The sequence below is a fragment of the Macaca nemestrina genome, chromosome 1, assembly GCF_043159975.1.
Source record: "Macaca nemestrina isolate mMacNem1 chromosome 1, mMacNem.hap1, whole genome shotgun sequence".
Lineage (NCBI taxonomy): Eukaryota > Metazoa > Chordata > Mammalia > Primates > Cercopithecidae > Macaca > Macaca nemestrina.
The window spans coordinates 167,835,143-167,844,385 of NC_092125.1; positions in this window are offsets into that span (position 1 = coordinate 167,835,143).

Genomic DNA, 9,243 nt, shown 5'->3' on the forward strand with positions numbered 1-9,243 from the left:
TTGAACCCCACACTCGCCGGCCCCCCAGCCCCCATTCATAATCCCAGCGGCCGTCTGCCACTACACCCCCTCCCCCGGCCGCCCGCGCTCTTTCCCATTCGCCGTCCCTGAAACGTGTCAGTCACTCGCTGTGCATCTGCCATGAATACAGGACGAAGAGCTCTGCAGCTACTGGCTGCACAAAGAGGGACTGGGGCGCAGGGAACGCAGATCCCGTGTTGGGGGAGGCGAGAGAGTCAGCGGGGCACATTACGTGGAAGGAGCCAGTGGGACCGTGGGAGTCCGCTGGTCTCCTGTTGCACAAAGGGGCTCCAGAGTGAATATGCGCAGTGCTCCTGAACCAACAGGTCAGATCACCTCCCAAGAGATTCTCCACCAAGACACCCATGAAGATGGGTCCCACAACTTGGGAATTCGTGTGATGGAGCAACAGGCACTCTGGGACCTCACTGAGCCTGCTTTAAAAATGCAACAGGGTGGAGTCCTGTGTGTGTGTGTGTGTGTGTGTGTGTATGTCTGTCTGTGTGTGTGTGTGTGTGTGTGTGTGTGTGTGTGTGTGTGTGTGTGTGTGTGTAGAGTGCGAGAGGTATGCTGGAAAGCACAGGTTTCCTTTTCCCCGGTTGTCTAACCCTTTCAGTCAGAGAAAAAAAGAAGGAAGCTGGCAAGGAAAAAGAGGAGGAAGATAGGCATGAAGTAACTTTGCCTATCCAACTACTACACTAGCTAGAGACCAAAATGACTTTAACAGATAACATTTGCCTGTTTATAGATTTATTCCAATAAACATCATGGCACACCTACTTTGCACTGAGCACTTTGCAGAAGCTGAAGGTGCAGAGTCAATTAGAACATAGTCTCTGCACCCAAGGAGCTCACTGCCTAGTAGGAGAACCAACTATGAAAGCCCGAGACAAACAACACAAGTATTTCACAACAGAAGCACATACCAATTGCTTAAGCAATTTTTTATATGTAAGAGAAGGAACAGGTCAGGGAATTAAATCTCATCTGAACTGTGTATTAAAGGACAAATAGGGACCTCCCAAAGAAGGGCAATAACCTAGTAACCTACTATTCACCCATTCACCCAAAATAGCTTTACATGCCTATACGTTGAAAGGCATGTCTAAGAGCTTATCAGTGTGGGAACTTAATGAACTTTCCCCTTCATGGTTTTGGAGGAAACATATTCAAACACTAGCCTTTGGAGTGTAAAACACCCATTTCCCCACATCAGAGATGCTACCAAGTGTTCGCTGGTTATTCTGTCTTTTTGGACCTGTTGCTTACACTGTGCCATCTACCTCATCCATAACCTTGAAATTGAGCCCAAAGCCAAAATTAATAATAGTGAGGCAATAAGCACCTGAAAGGAAGCCAACAAAATCTGCAATGTAGTCATTGTTCTCACAGTTTTCATCTGTAAAATGATGACAATGTAATCTCTTTTTCTGAACTACAGTTAGGATTAATTAGTCAGATGTATTAAATATAAGGCAACCATTGCCTAAAGAGAGTGTAAGGAATCTAAATTGATCAATCTAGGGGAAAAAAAGAACCAATTTAAGCATCATGCTGCCCCTTTTTGAATATGAGAAATTTGAAAGGTATTAATAATTACTAAGCCTCCCAAGGTTATTACATCATCTTCAGAAAAATGTGTCCAAAGAGTTGTAACTGCAAAAAGAATTATTACATGGATTCCAGTAGAAAATGATGTCAGCTTTCTAAGCATCTTTCTCATCTCTTTCTAAAAATTACATCAACTAACAAAGAGAATGGAAAAGAAGTGTCAAACACCGTTTTCAACAAATTTATACAGATTTTACCTACAAACTCCAAAGCGCTTCTAAAGGTTGCCAAAAGCAGCTGAGTTTGGGCAGAAGTCATATGGAAAAGGCCCAGGGAGAGGCAATGGGAACCAGCAGTAGAAATATCAGAAAGTGCCAGCAAAAATATGTTTTCTGGGAAATGAGAGGTATATCATAAAATGCAAAAGCTATGTCTCTCAAAAACTGGAGCAGAAGCGGAAGGAAGGCAAAAGAGACACATACATATGGATGATGAAAGGAAACACAGGGAGTTTCCAGAAACACGGTAGCAGCAGATCTCAGCGTCAGCAAAACTTTAATGCTTGAAGCTGATCAAATCACTATGAAACGTAAAAGTCCTATTCCCTCTTTGTAAAAACTGGGGAGCAGAGAACTACGGGAAAAGGATCTTCTGGACCTAATTCCCTTCAAAGTCTCAGAGGAAGTGAGTATACAAAGATGCCATAACTACTAAAAGCAGTCTGCCTGTGAGGCAACAGTAAAAATGAATCTATAATCTATTGCTGCATAACAAGCCACCCAAAACAATGGTTTAAAAAACTACCAGTGATTTGCCTACAATTTAGTGAGATGAAAAATTGGGATGGGCTCAGCTGTGTGGGCTTAGTGGCTAATCTCTGCCCCATGTGGTATCAGCAGGTCTTACTCACAAATCTGGATCTCTGAAAGGATGGCTTGTACACCTAGGGCCTTTTCCCAGGAAACTAGTCAGGCTTTTTCACATGGAGGTGGACATGTTCCCAATAACAACAGAAATGGTGGCCTAGTGTTCATGCTCTAGTGTTCACACCCTTTCAAGGTTCAAGCTTCTGTATGTGTCATGTTTGCTAATGTCCCATTGGCTAAACCAAGTCATGTAGCTAAGTCCAGAGTCAATGTGGGAGGATTTTATGGGCATGGGTAGACGGAGGTGTCAATTATTGGGGATCATTAAGTGGGAGCTATTTGTTTTGAGAACAGGAAAGCCACTTTGCAACCTCCACGTCAGGAACTTTCTCTGAGGACTTTGACCAGAAAAATAATTCATTCAGTAGTGAGCAGTGATAAAGAAGAAACTGGCATAACACAGATACAGACATACTATTTTTAAAATTCAGAAAATGAGCATCAAAACTTTTTAATAGATGAGGGGGAAAAAGTGTTGTCATAGAGACAATTAAAATTATGACTATAAATTTTGCAATGCAAGAAAAAAACTAATAATACTTTAGCATAGTATTTACTGTTGCCAGGCAATATTCTAACCACTTTATAGAGATATGAACTCAACTGATTCTCAACACAACTCTGTAAATTAGATATTATTATTATTATTATTACCATTATATAGATTTAAAGACCTAAGGGACAAGTTAAGTAACACTCAAGATCACACAGTTAGAGGAGGACCCAGTATTTAAACCCAGTTAATCTTGTTCTAGAGTCTTCGATCTTATTCATATGCAGTGTAGTTTCTCTAAAAGAAGCATATTTGTTGCTATGTTAAGAAATAAACATCATCTATTAAGGAAAACCAAAAAGCACAAATGAAGAAACTCAAGAGAAAGATGAGAAGGATGAAATTAGTTGATTTTTTTTAATAGAAAGAAGACGAAAAGCAAACCATGACAGAAATGAAAGCAATATTGGAAGAAACACAAAAGAGGAATAAGTATTGTGGATAAGTAAGACATAGCAAACAAAATTATTTGTGTGAAACTGATAATGATAGATGAAATGCAACACACACATAATTGTAGTCTCTAAAGAAGAAAACCTTATCTGTGGAACAGAGCAAATCGTTTCAAGCAAAATTATAAAATAACTTTCTTGAAATTGATAAAAAAGACTTCAATCTACATGTGCAACATAAATACCATGTAGTAGAAAAAATGATTCATAATGATTGAACAAATTATTGAATTTTATATATACGTAAGGAACCCTTGAAGCAGCAAGCAAAACAATCAAATATTGGGGAAAGAAAAATAAATCAACCTACCCTCAGTCTTCTTGAAAGCAACATTCAAAGCCTAATGACAATGGGCTTTTGTTCCAATGACAATGGAAGCAAAACTTATTACATTCTCATGGAAAAAAATATGATCTAAGGATTTTATATCTAGCTAGTTTTTCATCATATATAAATGTCATATTTTTAAACATTAGAACTCAAAGAATATTCCTCTCATAAGGGGATATACTAGAATAAAAATGGGAAAACTTTCTCAAAATGACTGGTGGTGAACACTGAATGTATTTTTACTATAAAACTAATACTACAAAAAAGTTTGAATGTTATAGGTTTTGAAAATATAGAAATGACACAAATCACAATCTTGGGAAGGGAAAGAAAAAAAGGTGGTGGTAATTAGAATAAGTTCATTGATTGACTCACCTGTAACTATTTAGGTTGAAAATGTCATTTAAAGCTGACATACAAGTAGTAGAGTAAGCATACATAACATAAAAAGATAAACACTAAAAAATGTAATTTTTAAACAAAATATGACAGCTGATGAAGCGCAGTGGGGGAAAAAGAAGAGGATACATACCAATTTATCATTGCTCATAACTAATAGTTATATCCAAAACAATAAAGAATATGAGTATTATATAAAGATGGAATTATAAAGGTAGCAGCTAGAGAGAAAATTTGCACCTTAATGCACACTTTAAATATCAGAGGCACCATAAATTCATGCATACATGTATAATCACACACGTATCTATGTATATATCAAAGAATTGAGACAAATATTTTTCAGTCAATACACATTTTAAGCTATTTTTTAAAGGATTTTCAAATTGCATTAAAACCAAAACTCCATGCTATATATAAGATACACATTGAAGAAAAAAAAGTTCAGATGGTTGAAAATTAAAGGAAGAGCAAAGTTTTACCCAAATAATACCCATCCACATTCCCCCCACCCAAACACATGGCAAAGGTATAGTAACAATATAGTGGAACTCGTGACTTTAATTTCAGACAAGTTGGACTCAGAACAAACAAGTATTAAATAAAGCAAAGAAAAGCACTTTATGATATAAAAAGTAAAAATCACAATGAAGATGTGAAATTTATAAATATCTATGAACCAAATACACAACAGAAACTTGTATATACAAGTTTTATTACAAGAGATACAAAGACATATGGAAAGCAACAGAGCAACAATAGGACAGTTTTAATCACCTCCCTCAGTCAACTCCAGATATATCAGACTTTCTACCTCTAAAGTAGAGATTACATATTCTTTTTAAGGGCTAATATTATATTCATAAAAATTGCCATTTATTAAACCATAAAGATAAAATGCAAAAATAAGAAATTAGGGACAATGTTATATGATGACAATTCCATAAAAACAGAAATCAATAGAAAAATCAGAAAAATAAAAATCTTTCCACCTGAAAATTCTAAACAAAAAAACTCTCTTAAGTAACTATGAACAAAAATTGTAGGATTTCTTGAAAATAATGAGGTATGAAAACACTACTGAAAAGAATTATGTGATACAGCTTAAGCTTAATTCATGAATTATGCACCAACCAAAAAGTTAGAAAAACAACTATTAAACAGAAGGAAACTAAAAGAAAAAAAAAATGAACAATTTAGAATAATTAATAAATGAGTTAGGAAAGGAAGGTGATTAGAGCTAATGTGTAATTTGAAAAGCCAGCCTTTTTAATATTTAAAATAATTGTTAAATTAATCAAAAAAATATAAATACACTGTAAGAAATTAAAAGGGGTTAAACATAGAAATAAAGAATGTTAATGTAATTCTAAAGATTACTTTAATCTGTTATAATGTTCCTCATTTTTTCATTTTTGCTTCCCAAGAAAATTTTAATTTAATTTTTCCCTAATGAGAGAAATTGACCATTATAATATCAGAGACATATTGCCCCAATTGACAGTACATGCTCTACTATATGCAAATGCATTTGAAAATCTGGGTTAAATGGGTATTTTTAGTGGGAAATATAAATAACCTGAACTGACCTTAGAAGACAGAGAAAATCCAAAGGGAAAAAGTTGAGAAAATTGTCAATTCCTTGCCCTCCTCCAATGAGTAACCAAGCCAATATGAATTTTACAAGGAAATTTTACCAAACCATTGAAGAATGGATAATTCTCATTATATCTAATCTATTAAAAAGTGTAAAAAAGAAGGAATAATTTCAATTAAATTTTATAAAGTATTTAGCATTAATACTAAAATTTAATAAGGGACACACATAAAGGAAACCTATAGATCAGTCTTACTTTTAAATTCAAAATCCAAGAATATAAGCATAATTCAATGTTAGCAGTTTTTCAGGTAAATAATCATAGGGAAAGATCGAAATAGAAAGAACCATAAAATTTTTATTCTAGAGACATTAAAAAGGCATCTGAAAAATTCAATAGCCATTTTTGAGAGTTTTTCACTTTTTAATTTAATTTAATTTTTTATTGATACATAACAGATGAACATTTTTGGGGGGTACATGTGATAATTTAATACATTTATATAAATTGTAAAGATAAAATCAGTGTAATTGGAGTATCCATCACATTAAATGTCTTTTCTTTATGCTAGCAACATTTGATTATTCTCTTCTAGCTATTTTGAAATATGCAATAGATAACTGTAAACTATAGTCACCCTACTGATCTATCAAACACAAGGTACACAAGGTTTTCTTCTTTCATCTATCAAAATGTGTATTTGTACCCATTCATCAACCTCTCTTCATTTTTCCTCTTCCCTTTCCTTGCCAGCCTCTGGTAACTACCAATCTGCTCTCTATCTCAATGAGATCCACTTTTTCAACTCCCAAGTCCAAGTAAAAACATGCAATATTTTTCTTTCTGTGCTTGGCTTATTTCACTTAATATAATGACCTCCAGTTACATCCATGTTGCTGCAAATGACAGTATTTCCTCATTTTTATGGCTAAAAAATATGGCAATGTATATATAGACCATATTTTCTTTATCTATTCTTTCACTGATGGACACATAGTTTGATTCTGTATTTTGGCTATTCTGAATAGTACTGCAATAGACAGAGTGCAGATATCTCTTCCACATATTGATTTTGTTTTTCTTTTGGACATATACAGAGTAGTGGAGTTGCTGGATCACATGGTAGTTCTATTTTCAGTTTTTTGAGGAAGCTCCATACAGTTTTCCATAGTGGCTCTACTATTTCACATTCCCACCAATTATGTATGAAGGTTCCTCTTTCTCCATATCTTCAGTGGCATCCATTATTTCCTGCCTTTTTAATAAGAGCCATTTCAACTGGGATGAAATTACATTTCATTGTGATTTTGATTTGCATTTATCTGATGATTAGTGGTGCTGAACATGTTTTCATATGCCTGTTGGTCATTTATATGTCTACTTTTGAGAATGTGTGTTGAGCTTTTTTGCCCATTTTTAAATTGGATTATTTGGGGTTTTTGCTTTTGAGTTGTTTGAGTTCCTTACACATTCTGGTTATTAATCCCTTGTCAGATAGTTTGCAAATATTTTCTCCCATTCTATGGATTGTCTCTTCACTTTGTTGATTGTTTTCTTTTCTGCAGAAAACTGTTTTAGCTTGCTACAATCTCATTTGTCTACTTTTATTTTGATTGCTGTGCTTTTTGAGGTCTTACCCCCAAAATTTTTTGCCCAGACCAATGTCCTGGAGCATTTGCCCGATAGTTTCTTCTACTAGTTTCATAGTTTCAGATCTTCAGTTTAAGTCTCTGATACATTTTGATTTTATGTTTTTATATTATGAGAAATAGAAGTCTAGTTTCACTCTTCTGCATATAGTTATTCAGTTTCATGGCACAATTTATTGAAGAAGCTGTCCTTTTCCCATTGCATGTTTTTGATACCTTTGTCAAAAATGAATTTACTGTAAATATGTGAATTTATATCTGGGTTCTCTATTCGCTTCCCTTGGTCTTTGTGTCAGTTTTTATGCCAGTACCATGCTGATTTGGTTACTATAGCTTTATAGCATATTTAGAAGTCAGTGTGATGCCTCCGGCTTTGTCCTTTTTGCTCAGGATTCTTTTCACTATTTAAAGTCTTTTGTGCTTCCATAAGAATTTTAAGGGTTTTTAAAATTTCCATGAAGAATATCATTGACATTTTGATAGAGATTGCATTGAATCTGTAATTTGTTTTGGATAATATTATCATTTTAAATATGTTAATTCTTTCAATTCATAAGCATAGAATATCTTTCCATTTTTTGCGTTCACTTCAATTTTCTTTCATCAGAATTTTATAATTTTCCTTATGTAGAACTTTTACTTCTTTGGTTACATTGATTCCTAGGTATTTCATATTCTTTGTAGCTGTTGTAAATAGCTTCCTTGATTTATTTTGCAGATTCTTTGTTGTTGGCATATATAAATGCTGATTTTTTATGTTGATATTGCATTCCTATAATTTTACTGAACTTAATTTATCAATTCAAACAGTTTTTGATAGAGTCTTTAGATTTTTTAAGTATAAGGTCATATCATCTACAAACAAGGCTAATTTGAACTCTTCCTTTGCAATTTAGATGCCCTTTATTTCTTTCTCTTGCCTGATTGCTGTGGCCAGAACTCCCAGTATTATGTTGAATAAAATGGTGAAAATGGGTATCCTTGTCTTGCTCCAGATCTTAGAGGAAAGGCTTTCAATTTTTCTCCATTCAGTACAATGTTAGCTGTGAATCTGTCATATATGGCCTTTATTGTGTTGAGGTATGCTCCTTCCATACCCAGTCTGTCAAGAATTTTTATTATAAAGGGGTGTTGAATTTTATCAAATGCTTTTTAGCATCTATTGTAATTATCATATGGTTTTCGTTCTTGGTTCTGTAGATATGATGTATCACTTTTTTTTCTCTTTTGGAGTATTTGACTTGATGTTGTTATTTTTTAAAATTTCAATAGGTTTTTGGGGAACAGGTGGTGTTCAGTTACATGGATAAGTTATTTAATGGTGATTTCTGAGATTTTGGTGAACCCAATACCTGAGCAGTGTACTCTATACCCAATGTGTAGTATTTTATTCTTCACCTCCCTACCATCTTCCCCCCGAGTCCCTGAAGCCTATTGTATCATTGTTATGGCTTTGTGTCCTCATAGCTTAATTCACACTTATAAGTGAGAACATTTGATGTTTGACTTTCCATTCCTGAGTTACTTCACTTAGAATAATGGCCTCCAACTCCATGCAGGTTGCTGTGAATTATTTCATTTCTTTTTATGGCTAAGTAGCATTCCATGGAATATATATACCACATTTTCTTTATCCACTCGTTGATTGATGGGCATTTGGGCTTATTCTACATTTTTACAATTGCAAATTGTGCTGTGCATTTGGGCTTATTCTACATTTTTACAATTGCAAATTGTGCTGCTATAAACATGCATGTGCAAAT